At 36.7% G+C, this 19,394-nt stretch overlaps 1 protein-coding gene across 1 annotated transcript in view; it reads left to right on the forward strand.

Annotated features, from left to right (window-relative positions):
- Positions 1-12,604, forward strand: part of TINAG (tubulointerstitial nephritis antigen) — a 66,752-nt gene extending 54,148 nt beyond the window's left edge. The window contains exons 12-13 of the mRNA XM_051777874.1: positions 11,289-11,525; positions 12,493-12,604. The gene's annotated coding sequence lies outside the window, so the exon portion shown is untranslated. The remainder of the gene's footprint in view (positions 1-11,288; positions 11,526-12,492) is intronic.
- The last annotated feature ends 6,790 nt before the right edge of the window (positions 12,605-19,394 follow it).

A 19,394-nucleotide genomic window follows, 5' to 3' on the forward strand; every position in this document is an offset into this window, starting at 1 on the left:
GAACATAATGCTGGTTATGAATGATGAAACCTGTGAATTTATATTAAAAATAGGGCCAAAAATATATTTTTTAATGTATCTTCTTGAATACAAAATACTGACAACCTGTGGTGGTGTAATTTATTCACTAGCTTCCTTCCTGCTCTACAAATGCATGCAGAACCCCAGAGAAGCAGTGCTGGCATACTGAGAAAGCACAAAAATTGTTCTCTGGCTAGATTTCAGTGAGACTGATGGCCAGACTGCAGACAAAGCTGAACTGGGAAAAAAAAAATTTCTTTTTTTTCTTTTTCTTTTTCTTTTTCTTTTTCTTTTTCTTTTTCTTTTTCTTTTTCTTTTTCTTTTTCTTTTTCTTTTTCTTTTTCTTTTTCTTTTTCTTTTTCTTTTCCTTTTCCTTTTCCTTTTTCTTTTTCTTTTTCTTTTTCTTTTTCTTTTTCTTTTTCTTTTTCTTTTTCTTTTTCTTTTCCTTTTCCTTTTCCTTTTCCTTTTCCTTTTCCTTTTCCTTTTCCTTTTCCTTTTCCTTTTCCTTTTCCTTTTCTTCTTTTTCTTTTTCTTTTTCTTTTTCTTTTTCTTTTTCTTTTTCTTTTTCTTTTTCTTTTTCTTTTTCTTTTTCTTTTTCTTTTTCTTTTTCTTTTTCTTTTTCTTTTTCTTTTTCTTTTTCTTTTTCTTTTTCTTTTTCTTTTTCTTTTTCTTTTTCTTTTTCTTTTTCTTTTTCTTTTCTTTTTCACATCTCTTTCTTCAAGCCCTTGAAACTTTTGTTTGGTGCTGCTCGGCACTCATGTTGTTCTGAAGGGATTCAGTTATATTTCCCGTGAAAGCATTAAGGATGCTGTCAAGATACGGCCCTAGAGCAATGCCAGTCTGGGCAATAGTATTTGTCTTTATTCAGAGAGGTCAAGCTCTGTATCAGAAGCAGCTGTAGAAACCTTTGTAGTTAAGTGTACATCTACACATGTGACAGCTGTCTCCAGGGGACTGCTGTAAAGATGTGTGCAAGTCATTATCTGATCAAGGAAGTGAATGCCTTTGTTTCTGTCTCTTTTTTCTGGAAAAAAAATAGAATTCTGTCTCTGAATTTTATATCCATTAGAGCAGAATTTATCAACTGTCCATATGTGTATAGCATCATTCAATTTTGCTGCAACTACTAAGAAAACATAATACTGCTGTGTCATGGTTTAACCCCAGACAGCAATTATGTACCATGCAGCCATTCACTTACCCTGCATCTTCCCCTCCCTCACATTGGTGGGATGGGGAGGTGAATCAGGAAAAGGTAAAACCCATGGGTTGAGATAAGAACAGTTTAATAATTCAAATAATAATAACCACAGCAATAATAACAATACAAATAGTAATGAAAACAGAGACAGTAAAAAAGAGAGAGAGAAATAAAACCCAATAAAGAGAAATGATGCACAACGCAACTGCTCACTACCTGCTGACCGATGCCCATCCAGTCCCTGAGCAGCAATCGGCACCTCCCAGCCAAGTCCCCTCAGTACATAGACAGAACGTGATGTTCCATGGTATGGAATATCCCTTTGTCCAGCTTGGATCAGGTATCATGGCTATGCTACCTTTTTGTGCAGCTCCTCATTGGCAGAGCACGGAGACACTGAAATGTCCTTGACTTTATGCCAGCACTGCTCAGCAACAACTAAAGCATCTGTGTGTTATCAACATCATTCTCACAATAAATCCAAAACGTCCCAGAGGAAACCAGGACACACTATAACAGTATGGAACAAGTCATGTCAAATTGTAATTGTTGAAAAATAAAACTGTTCCTGACTCTTCGCTGAACAGTCTTCTCTGGATATCAGTATACCTCCCTCAGGCTGACCTGCTCTCCTGTAATCCACTCCACTCCTCACAGGGTTAGGTAATTGGACAGAATTGTCAAAGATGCAGTAAAAATTTGGACCATTCTAAGAATGAGATAAGGAAGGAAGCACCACTTTTTTCCCTGTTAATTTGATTTCCAGGGCTGATGTTCACCCTGAATAGGATGAGCCTTTAGTCAGAGCCTGAGCCAGGACCACTTAACCCTGGCTGGAGTGGAGCATCCTTTTGAGTTGTAAGGGCTGGCTCCCCACTTCCTGTGTTTTGCACTGACCTAGGCTCCAGGTCTGTTGTGTTAAAGCACCTTTTGGAGTTTGGGGAGTGGTCCCTCTGGCAGTGTAGGCAGAGCTAAGAGACCGAGAGGCATCCCAAACCATATATCACATTGGTCAGGTCTTCTTTCTTTATTCAAATATACTTTCAAATCATCTGCTTTCAACACACAGAGAAATGCTTTGTGAGTCATCAGTTGTCCTTTTTTTCCCCACAAGGTTGTTTCTCTTGCTCCTGTATTCAGAAACAAATGGGCTGCCTGTAGTATAACTTTGTCATCATTGATATATTCAATACCAGACATGTGGGTAAGGTTTTTTGAAAGTGCTTAGGAAAGCTGTGAGTCAAGTTCTATTGATTCACAGGAAAGTTAGGTGAATTATATATGGGTGCTTATGAAAAGCCCACTTATGGACTAGAAAACTGATTTATGTTCATAAAACTCTACTCTTTGCAGACACAATATAACTTAAAAGAGCATCTTAATGGAGTCTAGCTAGAACCTGAAATCAATATTTCATTTCTCTTAAAGAGAGCCTTTGCTTTCTAAAAGGCACAAAAAATAGTGCCTAGAATAAGGAAGCAAGAGGTTGTGCCTGATAACGTCACGCAATCCTTCATCCACTAGAACTACCGTGTGACACCACTCATTTTCTTTACTTTGCACTTTACAGTGTGCTTCCTTTTGATACCAACAAATTCCTGTTCATAACTAAGCACCTGATTTAAACTTAGAGGTACACAATTTTGTGTATTAATTTACCTACAGGTCCTTGTATTAACAGTGGAAATTTAGATTGGCTTGCTCCATGGTCAGCTTGATGTGTTCACCTCTTAGCTCTCCTGTGATCCATGAGAACAATTGTCATCTTCTACAGAAGATGGCAGGTAACCATGTGTTTTGTATTCATGTGTGGAGGTGTATGTAAGACTGGTTAAAATGAGGAATAATAAAGGAAATGTGACCAATGCTTTGAACATTATTGTGCATATAAGACTCCTTGTGGATTAGGTATCATCTCACACTTTCTCTCTATTCCTATTTTGACTTGGCTAGGCATAGGAAACCCGTATGTCCTAGATTCTTCCCCCTTTTTACTATTCACCTTTACTTGCCAGATACATACTTGTTGAAATTATTATTGTGCCTGCTTTTAGAAATTCTTGTCCTAAGAAGGAGTGAGATTGATTTCAACATAAATGTAGTGTCCATCCATCTAAGCTTAGTGTGAGTCTGAGAAAGAAGATGAACATGCATGCAAAATCCACAGTGATTTATAAAGTTCTGAGTGTGATCTGAGAGATTGGAATTGTTTATTATGTGAGCCTGAGGCACAAAAAATTGTTTAAGATTATAACCATTCAGAAAAAAAATCTTTTCTTGCAGGATTTCATTTTTCAAGTGAAATGAAACTTTTCACAAAATGAACTGTATGGAATAAGTTACTAAAAAAAGAATAATATTTTCTGAGCCTGGAGTAGCACTTTGTTCCCTTTGCAATTTCTTATGTTAAATCCCATACATGCAATTCTCACAATGGTAACAGGATATGGGGATTTAACTTCCTTTTCCTTTTTTTCAATAAATAAAGCTCCTTACTTTAGGAGAGGTATAGAGAGTCCTTCAAAATGGTTAATACAGGCTTATTGATTACCAGTAAACATTGTAATATACTGATATCATTCCAAACAGTTACTTATAGCTACATTTCTATTTCCTTTAGATTCCACAGAGGCACAGGCATTACATTTCAAGCTGTGATTTTTATTTTTAGAATGGCAGTAAGTTTCATTAGCAGTTTCTCCAGACTGGCTGTCATTCTGCCTGAGCTGAAAAGAACTGAACAAATGAAGTCATTCCACTCATTAGTTTCTTTACCTGTGCATCACTTAAAATGGTACTGGTTTGTTGAGCTTTATTTAGCTTGACTGCAGCTTGCACTCAATATAGCTGCAATGGGAAGAAAGGAATAAATGTAATGTTTCAAAATTAAAGCAGCATTCATCTGTTGCGTGCTTTAGCAGCTATGTCTTGCTGAATCCTGCAGTTAAATAATTGTTATATATCAAAGATTCAAGAGATTAATGTAAATCATAAATAAATTTTAAAAAATTGGATTTTTTTTTTTATTTCAAAGGCTTTTGGTTTACATATAGATCGTGTATTTCAATGTGAGCTCTGTAATCCCTTTAAAAATGGTAAAAATTACGTGAACCCCTCCCATGGTCACTTGACTTCAAGAACATAAAACACTTGCTGCCTTCAGGATGTGAAATATAAAACTTAAAGATGTGTATCACATTTTTTCCTTAGACTCAATAAAGATAGTATTCTGAGTGTTAGTGAATTTGGTATGTTCATTAGGAAATACTGTAGTATGTTGTGGCAGCTTTAAGTTGACTTCTATTCAATAGTTCTTGGCATTTCCAGTTATTCTAGTATTAAGTGATTGAATACACAAGAAACTACTTTTTATGGTTTTGCCTATTTTGAATGGTATCACATTACCTTTCTTCAAGGCCAGTTAAAGGTGACGCACCGCTATTAGGAGTTCTTATATGCTTATACCTAGTGGAAGTCTTCTTACTAGAATAGAAAAGGTCTTTTTTAACCACCATGATTATATCTTTCCTATAAAAATATAATAACACTTTCCTATAAAAGTATAATAATCACTTAGAGTTGGGAGTTTCATTCCCATCTCAGTGTAATAAAATTATCCTGTGACAGCTGGCTTTAGGCGGCAAGCTGAGTTACATTTCAATTTAGAAACTAAATATATAGTCCAGTTGTCAACCTGAAAACCTTGGAATTTGTCTCCGTCAGTGCTGTTTGTGCTACCCTGAGGAAGTTTCTGCATTTTTCTGCACTTTGGTTTCGCATGTATAGAAAGAAATAGTTACACCCCTACCTCATGGTGCACAAATACATCTCAGGTTATAATCCTTGTCCATAATAACAGTCCTGGTTTATTTTGCAGAGGTAATATAAGTCTAAATGATTCTGCTGCCATCCAACTGAGCATAATTTTTCTCACTATTCTCACTTTGACAAAGTAGAAAAAAATACAGTAACATATATAAATCCAACACCTCTTACATCTAGTAAAGAGAGGTGTTTTTTATTTAGTATATATTTTAATATTAAACATTTGACACCTTACTTTCATCTTCAGTCAAGGTCTGACAATGCATACTTACAAAATATTCAACAGAATGAATGAAACAGGGAATTGCCAAAAGCGACTGAGGGACTCATTAAGATGTATATCCTTTAACTTTCAAAATTCTCGGTTAAGAACATTAATAGAAAGTTCTGAAACACAAGAACGTTTTATGAGAAAACTTGTACTGGTTCAAATGGATTTTGTCTCCGACAAAGGCAGTATTATGTGCTTTGGAGGAATATATAGCTATTTACACATTTTAGGTGAATATATTTTTGAGAATTTATTGACAAATATTTTTGGATATAGATATGGCTGTCTAAGAATTCTATAATCCCAAACAGATTTCTTAATTCTGTCTAATTAAATGTATCAAATTACCAAAGGCCAAGTATATAAACTTCAGAATATCTTGAAGATATTTAAAAGTTTTAATGAATAAATCTTTGTAAGGTACAGAAAAATGAATGTTATTTTAAAAATGGAGGAAGAAAAGTGACTCGTGTTCTGTCATACAGCAGTTTGGTGGAAAACAGAGGATTCTGCTGTATCGATATGGGCAAGTACACCATCAGTAGAACACCCCTGGAATTGATTTGGCAGTTAGAAGAAAAATAGTCAGACCTCATCACGTATCTTTACCTTTATTAGGGCTGTGTTTTCTTAAATAGTCCTTCTCTAGAACACCATTCCTGTTGCAGATTTTACCTTGATTTCCTAAGGAATTAGTTTGAATCTTTCCTTAATAAGTTATTGCTAGCTGTAGCCTAATTAAATGGTAGAAGACTCACAGAGAGTGTCATTAAATATGTAGGAACTTAATCTAGAGATGCAGGTACAGGCAAACCTTATTTTTCTCCCTGTTAGGGTTGAGGCACCCCTTAGTGCACAATGGATAAACCACACTGGGGGGAAACTATTAAAAATGCCTCAAGATCTTTACCTGAGTATTTGCTGAACACAAATTTTAAGCACACCTCCCCCCAAGACCCCCCCAAAAACATCCAAAGAAATTAAATGTCCTTAATTCTACTGTTCACATCTAGTCCACCTGCACAGATATTTTTGTGAGGGAGCTCACTGAGGTTCTACCTGGCATCCTAGCATTTGCATTTAAACAATAAATCATGGCACAGTAATTCTGTGGACAGAGGCCTGTTGGTGGGTTAAGCCCAATCAGCTGCCTTGTTCCCTCTCATTTTACTGTTTCAATCACTTCCCATCCTACCAATCAGACATTTGAAGAAAAATCCCAGAGCTGTTTTAGATACCTGATCAAAGTTATGTTCAGTAGACTTCTTTCAAATGTCATTTGCTTTTTCCAGCCATGCACTTCTTCAGTCACTGTGTCCCTTCTGCAATCTCTGTTAATCCATTTCCATATAGTTATCCTTCTTACTGCATTTTACCCCCAGTCTTCCCTAGTTCAGAATCCATCACATGGCTGTCGATCACTCTCTGCTAAGAAAATCCAATTGTGCAGCAAAAAAGTGCACCAGTGAATTGAACTGCTGATTGCAATAGCACTTATTTGGAACAATAGTATTTATTAAGGTTTATTCCTGTGTAAGAATCATTAACCTAGGGAGGCAGTTTTTAGAAGACTAACATCATGCACTGCTTGCTCATGCTCTGAGCTGCCTTCCCATGTTTCTTCTAAGGGAAAGTTAATTTGGGTGTGTAGGTGTGTGGTTTCCAAATTGTGTACAGCAGATATGTGTTTGTATGTGGTACAGGCCAGTGTGGCTGGTGCACTTACCAGAGTGTATCAACAGTGCTGCTGCTTCACCCTTAACAGTTGCCTCAGGTTTGAGAAAATTACTTGGATTTAGTACTTTGTAATTTTTCTGGCATCTGAAAAGTAGATAGATCTGAACCATATGAGTGTGAAAGTACAGATGTCTCTCTTCCAGACTGTATCTGTTTCAGAAGTGTTTGGTTTTTTCTGAAAGACGTGACCAGGTGATAGATATTTCTAGTCACTGCATTTCCTTCTTTCATGTTCAGTACTGAGTTGTGCTGTTGCACCTATTGCAATTTTTCTAAGGATCCCAAATGTTCAAGTGTCTATCCCTCTCTTGATGTTTGCCTCGGAACTATCCAGGCTAGTAACAGTGAGTGGAAGACTCCTCTTTTATACAGCACTCTCTTGCAAAGAGCTCCTAAGCCAATCTGAGCATTCTGGCACACCCTGGCTGCTCTGAAGAGTACTACCTGGTAATGCGAGAACCTTTCACTTTCGATTAAGCCAAAATCAGCGTCCTGCAAGCCTATTTATGGCAAGTATAAAGGATGTAGTTGCAAAAAACTAAATACAGGCACCTATCTGAGTGGGAGACAGCAGCACTTCTTTCCTCCACTCAGCTGGTGGCTCCCACTCCTAGGGCAGGGAGGAGGCGGGCTGCTGCGTGCTCTGAAGGCAAGCTCTGTATGCCCAGCCAAGTTGTGCAGCCCGGCTCTGCCCACCTCCGGGAAGGTGACATCTCTGAGAGGTGACGAGCCAGCCAGCAACATGATTACATGCTTCCTCACTGGGTTTTGACCATAGGCCCAGGGGGCTGAACACCCCTTCTTGTATTAAAAGCACAAAAAAGAGAAAATTTTGCACTCTCTGTTCTTACACTGGGGAATTTGGCTTTGATGGAGATAATGTTCCTCTCCTTTCCAGTAATGAGTAATATAAAAGATAAATGTTTTGATGGGGCGTTTTCTTTCCCTCCTGCACGCTCCCCCACTATTTAGTGACAATTAAATTATTTCTTTAGAGACGATGTATTTGACAATCAGTTATATAAAAAGGTGTTTGTAAATATAACTATAACTAATAAAACTAATAAGAGAAGAAAATATACTAAGGAGGGATTATTGGGTATTTACTGTTTCCTATGCTTCTTCCTATTGCACCTGTACTAAATCCTGCCAGAGACAAAATGCTGCAATAGGCAATCTGCTGGGTCCATTAAGAACATTAAAAAAATAGCATATGGGATCGTTAAGTGATCTTCCATTATACATTTCCTGTGGCAGAGAGAAGCTCATACATTCATCCTGAGCACTGCTTTCTTTTTATACCTATGAAAGGATTATTCTTTTGAATAAAACATGAGTGGGAAAACTTCATTGGCTTGGATTATGCCATTTTCTGCAGCATGAAACATGAGTCAACTTCTGTCAGTGCATAATAGTCTAAAGGTTTTAACAAATGTGGAAAACTATTCTTCCTAATTAAAAAAAAAATAATACGTGAAGCTCTTTGTTTCTGTAATGAAATTGCCATCAGGACAAACACATTAGAGGTACAGAAACAGAATTCACATTCAAAAAGCAGTGGCTGACTGCATGCTATTAAGATAAGGAAATAATATGCTTCCAGCTGAGTGACTGTACTTCTTTATGATCCATTAGGCAAGTAGAATTTACAGCTCATTCCAAACTACTTGTAATTCCAGTAAAAAAGCAAAATATGATGTCAAAACTGGGGAGTCATAGATGGCCTTAGCCCAGCACAGGAACAAACTTGTATGGGACTAACAGTAATAGAGAATATTGCTTCACACCTCAAGAATGTTTAATTCAAGTAACAGTCTTCAGAACATTTGGGATGGCAATATGATTCATTAGTTGCACTGTACAAACACTATACTGTACTGCACTGCATGAGAAATGTTATGAATCTTTAAGAAACACAAAGTGAGTTGTGCTAAAAGGACAGAACTGAGCAGCTGGGAACATATGCTCTAGATCGAGAAATAAATACTGAATTTGAAAACATACAAAAGATACTTGTAAAGCACACACATTTTATCCTGTAATGACACTAGTAGCCTAGTAGCCTACTGGTTTTAACTTGTGTGCTCTTTTCTTTTTTTTTTTTTTTTTTTTTTTTTGGATAGAGTTTTTCTCAGAATCAGAGAAATAAGTTGAGAATCAGAATGTCCCTCTCATTTTTCCTCCCCATTTTGAGGCAAGACTGGTTGTATCTAAACTATTCCTCACAGATCCCTGCTAAGTTCTTAAAACCTGCAGAGAGAGATGCAGCACATTATCGCTGAGCAATCTACTCCAGTACTTACCTGTCTTTCCCATTAGATCCCTTTCCACCTGTCTGATGTCCTCCTCCAATGCTGCATTTCTAGTCCATACTACTTGTCTCATTCTCAGAAGATATGAAAAAAGCTTGTTCCCTTCCTTTTTTTTTTTTTTTAGCAGCTTTTAAAGCTTGCTATCATGTTCCTCCATGGTTTTCTTTTCTCCTGGGAAACCAAATCACATTTTCATGTTTCCACATTTGCTGTCTAATAATTCCTATGAGCTCATCTTTTGGATTGTAACATTCACAATTGGAAATGGGGGTCCCAGGGAGGCCATATCAGTGCTGAGAAGAGCAGAATGATTACTTCCTGTGATTCACTATAAACAATTTTGTTTTTATCTTTCAGTATTTCAGTAACATTATTTAATTATGATTGATTTTTTTGTAAACAGTCATTACACAAATTCTTATTTACACTAATACTACATGCCATTGACAGCTATGTGTAGCTTAATTTTGGTTGTTACTATTTCCTGTCTAGGACTGGGGTTTTTTTGGAGGGTTTTTTCTACTGTTAGTTTGTTTGGAGATGTTTGTTTGTTTGTTTTTTTAGTTGCTGTCATTGTTTCATTTTGTTTCAGACATTTGTCAAGATGTTTCATTCTAATCTTCCTTTTGCAATAAGCTTACAGCCCCACATGGCTTCTTACACATTTAATGCATAGTATTTTGTTTAGGCTCCTAATGAAAATATTTAAGATTATAGAACCCATAAAAATCTCCCAATAGTACTATATTCATCCTTTAACTTTTAACCTATTGAAAAATTTTCTCCAATTGTTTATCTGTTTTGTGGGAAGCTAATGAGGAGTTTATTTTTGGAAGAAGCCAAGCAAACATCCTGTTGGACAAGGTCAAAAGTCCTATTCGATTCAAAATATCTGTTTTCATCCAACTAGCAGGTTTGTTGCCGTGTCCTAAAAATTTAATTGGTTCAACAGGATTTTTTTTTTTTTTACAAACCCATACTGATTATTGCTTATTAGTTCAATGTCTTCTAGATGATAAGTAGATTTTTCAGGTTTCTTTTTTTCTTGTATTTCTTTGAGAATTGAAGTTGCAATGATTTCAGTAGGTTTTAGGCCTCTTCTATTGTTTGGTCTCTCTTTTTCTCTAGGAATGAAACACTTCATGATGTTACGATCAATGTCTACCATGTTGCCTGTTTTCCAAAGTTATTCAGACCTGAAGAAGACATTATTCTTTGGGTCCTGTCTTAACTTACTGGATCTAAAGATGTGTCCCGCTTGCCTGTTGTATAGTCTTATTCTCTTTCTTCAGTGAGTCAGAAGTTAGAAAACTGTCATTAATATCAAAGCCTATCTGTCAGATGACTGTGCTAACACTTTTTCCCTTTTGTTCTTTTCTAAAGGCTTCTTCCACTTGATCTTGTTATTTTAGAAACCAGCAATAGACCATACCTGACAGCAATACTGTTGGGCTTTTTCTTTCTATCACTGTGCAGAGATCTAATGAGTCTAACTGTCATCAGAGCCTGGATTCAGGGAAAGTGCATATGCCCTTGATATACAAAATTGTACCTCTTCTTTCTGTTTCTTAGCAGGTGGCATTATTCTTCAACAGCATTCATGTTCTAGAAATGATCAACTGAGTGATAGCTTTCACGCTGAAATAACTTTTCTTACATACCCACATTTTTGTTTGTGTTATTTTGCCATAGTTCTCATTTCAGTGTAGGAGCGTCTAAAATGTTGCTGATACTGCTGAATATTTTCCTATCTAACCAGTTTCCCCTTCACTAGAGATTTGTTTGTTCATTATGCTGATAAGCTCCTGATCTTCCTTGAAGCTCGTTAACCTAATTCAATCATCCAAATTTTCCCACTTACTCAATCTAATACAAGATACCTATCACACCAGGTGACCTTCCTGACATTTTTTCTTGGCAGGAAAGTGGAAGACACATTTTGTGGAAGCACAGACCAGGATATAGTCTGAGGATTCTCACTCTATCACACCAAAGGCATTCTGACAAAACACCAGTACCCAGCCAATTTGCTTCTTCCTTCTGGAGTCTTTGCAAACTTGAGTGTTTGCTTCATATGTTATTGTTGAAGGATCAGTACATACAAAAAAGTTAAATGTGTGTCCTCAAAACTACTGAGAAGTAATTGAGGGCAGCCTAGGTAAGCACTCAGATGGAAAAGTGTAACATCATGAACCACACTGGAGTTGTTATCATGAAAGACTATTTAGTATATGAGACTGGAGGGAGAGAATTGTTTTTTCCTCGGGAAACTATGAATCCAGATTAGTCTTTCTTCATGACAATAGTAGGGATTACTGCATTAAAGTAAGTGCAGTACTTTTTGGGTTTGAGAGCAAAACAATGTAAACAGGATGTAACAGATGTAAAAAAAAAGTAACAGAACCTGTGGTCTGATCATATTTAACTCCTCATTGCAAAATAGGAGCACAAGCATAAAATAAGACAGCAGGTCTGATTGTAATTTTTTTATGTCATAGCTGATAACACTGAATATAGCCAAGGAAAATGGTAGTCGAATTAACAAGAGCTACTTGTAACTGATGAAGAATACAATGTAAAACATTCATTGACATTATATCATACAGAAAATATGCTTCTTTATTGGAAATAGAGGTCAGTGCAGTAATAATTTCAAACAAGCTAATCTATGTCTTATGTCTGGAATCTGTCATGCTTTCATTGATGCCAAGGTCAAAGATAAGGGCTGTGCTCAGCAGGCATACATCAAAAGTACAAATTACTGCAGCCACTTATTGTAGCAATTTCTGAATAACTGCTACCATCACTGGGATATAGGTCAAAATAATTATCATTTTTAGCCCCTTAGACAGCTGTTATGTTACTAAGTATGTCTTATTTATCTAAGAGCCAGACACAAAAGCATACCTAGGACTTAGAGGAAAAACAAGCAAGGAATATTGAATCAGTGGTTGGTTAGAGCTCTTAGATGGTAGAGTCTTGCATACAGGTCAAGCTCCCATAGTCATTACTATTTCTTGTTTCTCATCTACTCTTAACGCAAAATGTATCCCAGAGAGAATCAGGGCACCTTGATTCTTGCTCCCTTTCCGTCTTATCACTGCCACCCACTTTTAACTCTCCAGAACAGGATCTGCAGTTGAGAGCAGAGATGTCTGACTGTAGAAACTTCTGGAGACTCACCGTAGTCCACTGAGTGCTCTCCACTTCCTCATCCAGGGACCCCAACGAGAGGGATGAAAGATACACATCTATAAAAAGCCTACATGCTTCCACTCCAAGAAAGCCAGGTAACTGGGCAGTGCAAAGTGTTGGTGCCTGAATCCTTAGTTTAATAGGGAGGGAAATATGAGTATAGAAGCTGTCCCAGCACTTCAGGGAGCTGAAAAGCATTGGTTTGTTATAAGCTCTAAAGGCAACACCTCAATTTTACAAGTAATGTTAATCAGGAAGCTGTTAGGGGAAAGGGCTAAATCGTTATTAAAAATCACAGAAGGATATGTAATTAAATTTGAATGAAAAGACTTCTAACTAACCAGAGGGCTTTGATCCAAGTCCTTACAATGGTTACAAGTTGTGGCAATTACTTCGTATCTTCCCAAAATGTAAAGGCAAAGTGAAGACTTTTCTCTGACATCACAGAGAATAAATTAAACAAGAGACCAAGATCAGTACAGGATTTCAGTTGAATTTGCATTTAGGCTCCAAAATCAATCCTGAAAATGTCTTTTGCAGCTGCTGCTGGACACTGAAGGTACTTAGGTAAGACAAACACTTTGACTTCTTTGGGCAAACCGAACTGCTGTACGGTTTCACTAACAACCACGAGAAGGTTTGTTTCTGGTTACTTGTGGTATTGTCTTTGCTGACAGGATTGAGGGGTTGGGTGCCTGGATCCCACGTCTCCTCCTGTTCTGCAGCTGTAAAGAAAGGGCCCAACACCCTGGCCCAACAGGTCACCAGCCTCTGAGCTGCTGCCAGAGCACCATATGTGTTGCACACATCCATAGGACTGGCATTCAGATGTAATTGAGTCATATCTCCACCTGGGGAAGGAAAGTTGACCTGAATGTAAGAGAAAGGTATGACTTTCTGTCCTAAGAGTTTGAACAGTAATTCAAGAACAAGCAGCCCCAAAACCAAGATCCCATTCTCACAATTTTACATCTCTCATCTGGTGGCTTTTTCAGTCACTGGCCAGTGGAATAGTTTCAATAGGAGCAGAGGAACAGAGCATTCATATTTTGCTAAAGTCTGATGACAAAAGAGATGGAAAATAGTGGCAAGTTTCCCTTTAGTACGTAGATTATAACTTCCCTGCGTGATTTCTGAGTATATATAAAGTGTTAGAGCAGATCTCTCAATTTTTTTTTTCTCCTTTTTTTAGGCTTGGCATTTATGTTAGCATGAGAATTTTTCACTAAAGTACAGGAAAACATCTTCCTTATTGAACTTAAATAAGTTTTAATTTTGTATTTTTTTTTTAGTTTTGCATTTCTCTTGGCCTTTTTCAGTATTTCTTTTGGACTTTCTCTTTTTTCATTCAGCTTGTCTGAGAGAGGAGGAGCAAAATTCAAAGTTTCCTGGGTTCTGCAAGGCATGATGAGAAGAGGCTTTATGAAGCATATTGTTGTCTTGGCTCTCAAGGGAGGCAAGCAAAATCTGTTATCTGTGAATTTCTCTCTATAACATAAGGAAAACTTAGTTTTTCAGAAGTATGGTGTGTAGCTAAGTTTAATAAAGCTAGTGAGGTATTTATATATATATGTCTGTGGTCTGAGAGACAATAATTGTCAAAAGTAATGTGAATGGAATGGAACAGAGAGGAACGAGAGCATGCAATGAGTGATAGAGCCACAGAGCAATGTAATTTAACAAAGCAGATGAAGGAATAGAGACCAACCTGCTCAGCTCAGGGAGCTGCTGGCAGCTTGCTTACCTCATGCTGAATGCTGTTCATTGTTTAATCAGTCAAGATATAACTCCTCTGACTGTGTTTGGGGAATTGAGGGAAGAAATACTGAAAACATACTTTTCTGTATTAGTTCCAAGGCTCAATTCTGACACCTCTTTACTACTGTCATATGTGACTTTTATGAGTCAGCTCAACAACAGAGCACAGTTCTTCAGGGTCAGAGTATTCCTTGACACACTTACAAATTGAAAAGGGAGTGAAAATAAGGAATCAGTCATAGGACTGGTCAAGCAGCAATTTTCCATCACCACACAGGCAATGTAGGAGAAATGGTCCCTCTGTTAGTATGCCCCAGCAGGGCATTTTAGAGTGTGATCTGGGTGATAACATCAGTGTTAAGAATATGTTTGCACTGACCAAGTCTCATGTGCTGAGCATGCAGCCAACACTGCTAGTTCACGTTAGGCTTCCACCTCCTACTTTTCAAGTATAAAGCTGTACTGTTTTTTTTCCATCTCTGAAACTGTATATAAATTTCACTGCCTCTGTGTTGTAGTCCAGTGGACAAAGTATTGGAAGGGATATTAGAAAGCTCTCTAACAGCAACCCAGCATGAGAGAGGCTCCCACTCACTGGGAGGAAAGAAAGTGATCCATCAGTCATGGGACATAAAAGAATGAATGGAGAATGGAAACTACATTATTTCAAGCTAAAATTAAAGCTCTGGATAACTTTGTTTCACCTCTGATTAATTTAAAACTTTGATTAACTAGGTCTGGCTTTTCTTTAATAGAGACCAGAATTACATTTTCTCTGTAACTTATTTATGCTTATAAATAAGCTGGTAAGCCAAATGAGTCGATGTGGTCTCTTAAGTCCAGGTCTTTACAGGACATGGCAAAAGAAATGTTTATGCATATTTCAGCCAACGTACTCCCATCGGAGAAAATTCTGATTACTTCACCTTTATGTCCTCTCTGATTCTATTGACTGCTTTGTCTCACAAATGGAAGAGATATATCTAATTAAATGATAAATATCACCATCCTGTGTCTTGGTGCTCTTCCTCTTCCTCCAAAAAGAAAAGAGCAAAGGCTCTTTCATTTAAAGGCTACAAAGATTTTAGGTGAAATCCCAGTGTTATTGAAGACAATGTCAAAACTCCCACGGAGTTCAATCAGGTCAGGGTTTCACTGCTTGGTTTTGTAAAGCTGATGAATAAGAGAACGTGGGATATGGCTATATACAACAGTCACAACTCACAGAACATGAATCATCCACTGTAAGACCTGGCTTTATAATACAAGAAAAAGGTCATCCTGGGAAAATGAGAGTTGCAAATCTAAAGCTGAAAAAGGGAAGTGTTTTTGTCCTGTGCATAGTCCCTTTAGGAACACTGTAGCACAACTTTCTCATTTCTGAGTGAAGCGCTTAGAGTCAACATTAGCTGCTGAACAAAACTGGGCATAAAGTGCACAGGGCAATGTAGTAAAAATTAGCATTATAAATGTCTCTGTACCAATAAAAAAAGATAAAAACAAAAACAGATGAGATTTGGCAAAACACTTAGTTGCAATCACACATTTCTGAAAGCCAGGGAAGTGACAATTATTGCAATACTTTCTCATAAAATATTCCCATTTGTCATCTTAACTCTGCCTTACGCTACACAGAAGAAAATTTGTAATTTCTGTTGAAAATAAATGTGAGAAGAGATGATTCTATAAAAGGGTATAACTCTGACTAACCTCGTGTTTCCCAATGTGGACAGGAACAGGACCCTGGGGAATGGCCTGAAGTTGTGTCAGAGGAGGTTAGGAACTGGAACAGGCTCCCCAGGGAAGTGGTCACAGCACCAAGCCTGCCAGAGTTCAAGAAGCATTTGGACAATACTCTCAGGCACATGGTGTGACTTTTGGAGATGGTCCTGTGCAGGGCTATGGGTTGGACTCGATGATCCTTATGGGTCCCCCTTCCACTCAGCATATTCTGTGATTCTGTGCCCTGCCACTTACTGTCCCATTTTTGCAGAGTGATGAGAGCTTAAAGAAATGACAAATTTACTTGAGGCAAGCAAAAAACCAAAACCTTATTTACCAACTTAAAAGACAGTTGAAAAGAACGAACAAAATAGGAACATGGATGTGGAGTAGGTGATCAGAGGTCCCTTCTGACCTGAATTGACTTTTGATCCTGTGGAAACACAAGAATCTGCAAACTCAAAACGCACAAGATCTCAGCCTGCTCTTATTGCAGGAAGGGATTTCTCTGATGCCTTTACTGGCTGCAAGGACCCAGCTCAATCATACTGCTTCTTCCATCCTATTTGTGGAACATCCTTACTAATCTGATACTTAGAGACTGGATATTTGTACTGTTGCCTTTGTTTAGGTATCTGGAACTTGTGAAAATTTTAATGGTTGCTCTTCAGTTTATCTGAAAATTAGTGAGATTCTCGTCTCCTTAATACTAATTCCTCCACCCATATAAATCTTTTTTCTCCTGGGAAATCAACTGAGTTAAGGTACAAATCCACAGTTGGAATATTTTGGAAATTATGTATGTGAAAGGTATGCTTTTTTCTTCACAGTGGTCTTTCTGTGTGCTGGCTTTTACAAAGACAGTAATAGCACCTGAATTCATATATTTTATTTTAAATGCACCTTGCTACAAAATATTATTGGTCTCCAGATCAGTAATATACTAATAAATTCACCCTGTTAAAAACCATATCTTTGGGGTTAGGACAAAACAAAACAAAGTAACAACAAAATTAAAACATTTTCATTAAAAATTTCACATTTTTTTTAACCTTAAAGGTTCCATCATTTTTCAGAAAACATTGATGAGGCCACATAATAATATGTCAGTTACCATTGTCATTGATCGTATCTAGTGAGTAGCAGCTCACAATTTTCTCTTTCCATTCTTGCTGGATTTGTTTTATTCTGTCAGAGGAAGAAAAAAAGATGAGGACCTTATCTCTGTTTTACCTGCACTTAGAAACTAAGATGTTTGTCCAAATTGGACACTCTAATATTTGTTTGAAAGGAAGTACCAGTATTGGGATTTTACCTACAGGCCTTGGACCAAATCCTGCAGCACACTGAGTCTGTAATAGCAGACTTATTATATAACTGATTCAGCTTTGATTTAGTTCAGAGCATCTGGCTTTTAATTGCATAGAAATCCATAAGCCAGGAGGGAAGGGAAAAGAATCATTGTGACTCATCTAAAGATTTAGATAGCAGAGTCATTTTTGGGCATCTTTTCCACATGAAATTAACCTTTGCAAATGGTAATTGATACAATCCTCTTGCTAAAATAAGGCGCCTTCTTGTAACCTGGGGAGAACTTTTTCAAATTATAGACAACACCTCCACTGCAGATAAATTCAGTAATTGAAGCTACTCACCATGTTTAAGAAAGAAAATCCAAATGTAGAGCCAACCTAGAAGAGTAGATAATAAAAATGGCTCATTTGGCTACAGTCTCATTTTAGTACTTCTGCTTTGAGAATTTTGATGGAGAATATTCCTTTAGGATGGGTCCTTCTGCAATAGGATTGAAATTGTTTATTTCATAAATTAATATTGACTGTTACCTTACTGTATTACAGATAGGAAAATAGTTTCTGGTAAGGATTGGGAAATTTTGCTTTAAATATTTATGAATGATTTAAGAGAATTTGTAAAGGGGAGAAGTGTACTGATCTTACCTGAATCTATGACATCAAAATAAGTTTTAAAAGCCATTATTTAAAAAAATCCATTATTGAGATTGTTCAGGAATAGGCAAGCCATTCATATAGAAATTAAAATCTGATTAATTTCCTCTTTTTTCAGAGAACCAAAAATCAGTTTGAGCATGTTTTTCTAAATAAGGTATAGCAAGGAAACATGATTTAACACTTTAAGCTATAATTTTTATTTTTTTTTAATTTGTTTTTATTCTAGAATATTTTTGAGCTATAAAATAATGTCAGCTGGGGCATGTTTATCACAAATTTTACTTGTTATCACTTAAGACATGATTAAAATTTATCATTTTGACCTCTCATACCCTTACAAAAAAACCCAAAACACCAAACCAAAACCCAACCCCCCTGAATAAGTCATTAACATCTCTATAAGGAAAAAAAAAGTACTTTCATAATTTGGCAGACCCCTATAGCTTTATCTCCTCACCAACACTTGAGCTAGATATCTTACATATTTCCAGTGTGGCATTATCTTGCTTCCTTGGGCTAAAATGAATAGAAAACCATGGACTTCATGGAGCTATAAATAAAACCATTAATAGTAATTTTATCTAATCACTTAATCCTTTTTGTTTTGGTTTGGTTTTTTTTAATACCTATTCCTCTATCTTCATCTGCAAAGAATGAAACTTTGCCTTCTAAGTGACTGCACTCTGAACTAAGACAATACCTTTAAAATGCTGTTCTGGTGGTTTTTGTTTGTTTGTTTGTTTGTTTGTTCTTTTAGTTGTTTTCACAGAAAAAATCTACCCACAATTCGGGAAAATATTAGGGGCTTGGTATGTTTTCACATATAATATATAAATGCAGACACAATTGTCACTCACCGAGGGGGCTCAAATATCTTTGAAGCTTGGGCAGAGTGCTTGTTACCTTTTGGTTTTTTTCTAGGTTAAAATGTTCACACAGTCCTTTTTTAATGCCTATGACATGCTTGTAATCATACTATAACCGATGCCACTAAATATGTACAGTATCAGCTTTATTTTCTTCTCTGGTATAATAATTAGATGAATTTTTCATGGAAGTTACTGGTTTTATATTTGATATAAAAAGTTATTAATATCAAAGCCTTCATAAGCTGGCTAAATCCATCTAAAATTATAAATGCCATCTTCAACCTTTATCCATGTTGAACAGTAGAACTGAATTAAATATTGTTTCAGGATCTGGAAATAGCTAGAAGCTTCATTTTTAGACTCCTTTTTTTCCTGTATTTTTCTGACAGCTAGGATTTTCAGGCAGGTTTGTTCTTTCAACCCATAGGAACCAGTTCATGCCAGAATTAAAGCTTGGTCTCTAAATAACCTGTGTCAGATATTTGTAAATTATATTACACATGAAATCTGAGC

The sequence above is a fragment of the Manacus candei genome, unplaced genomic scaffold (genome assembly GCF_025592945.1).
Source record: "Manacus candei isolate 608988 ecotype Guabito, Panama unplaced genomic scaffold, ASM2559294v1 h1tg000011l, whole genome shotgun sequence".
Taxonomy (NCBI): domain Eukaryota; kingdom Metazoa; phylum Chordata; class Aves; order Passeriformes; family Pipridae; genus Manacus; species Manacus candei.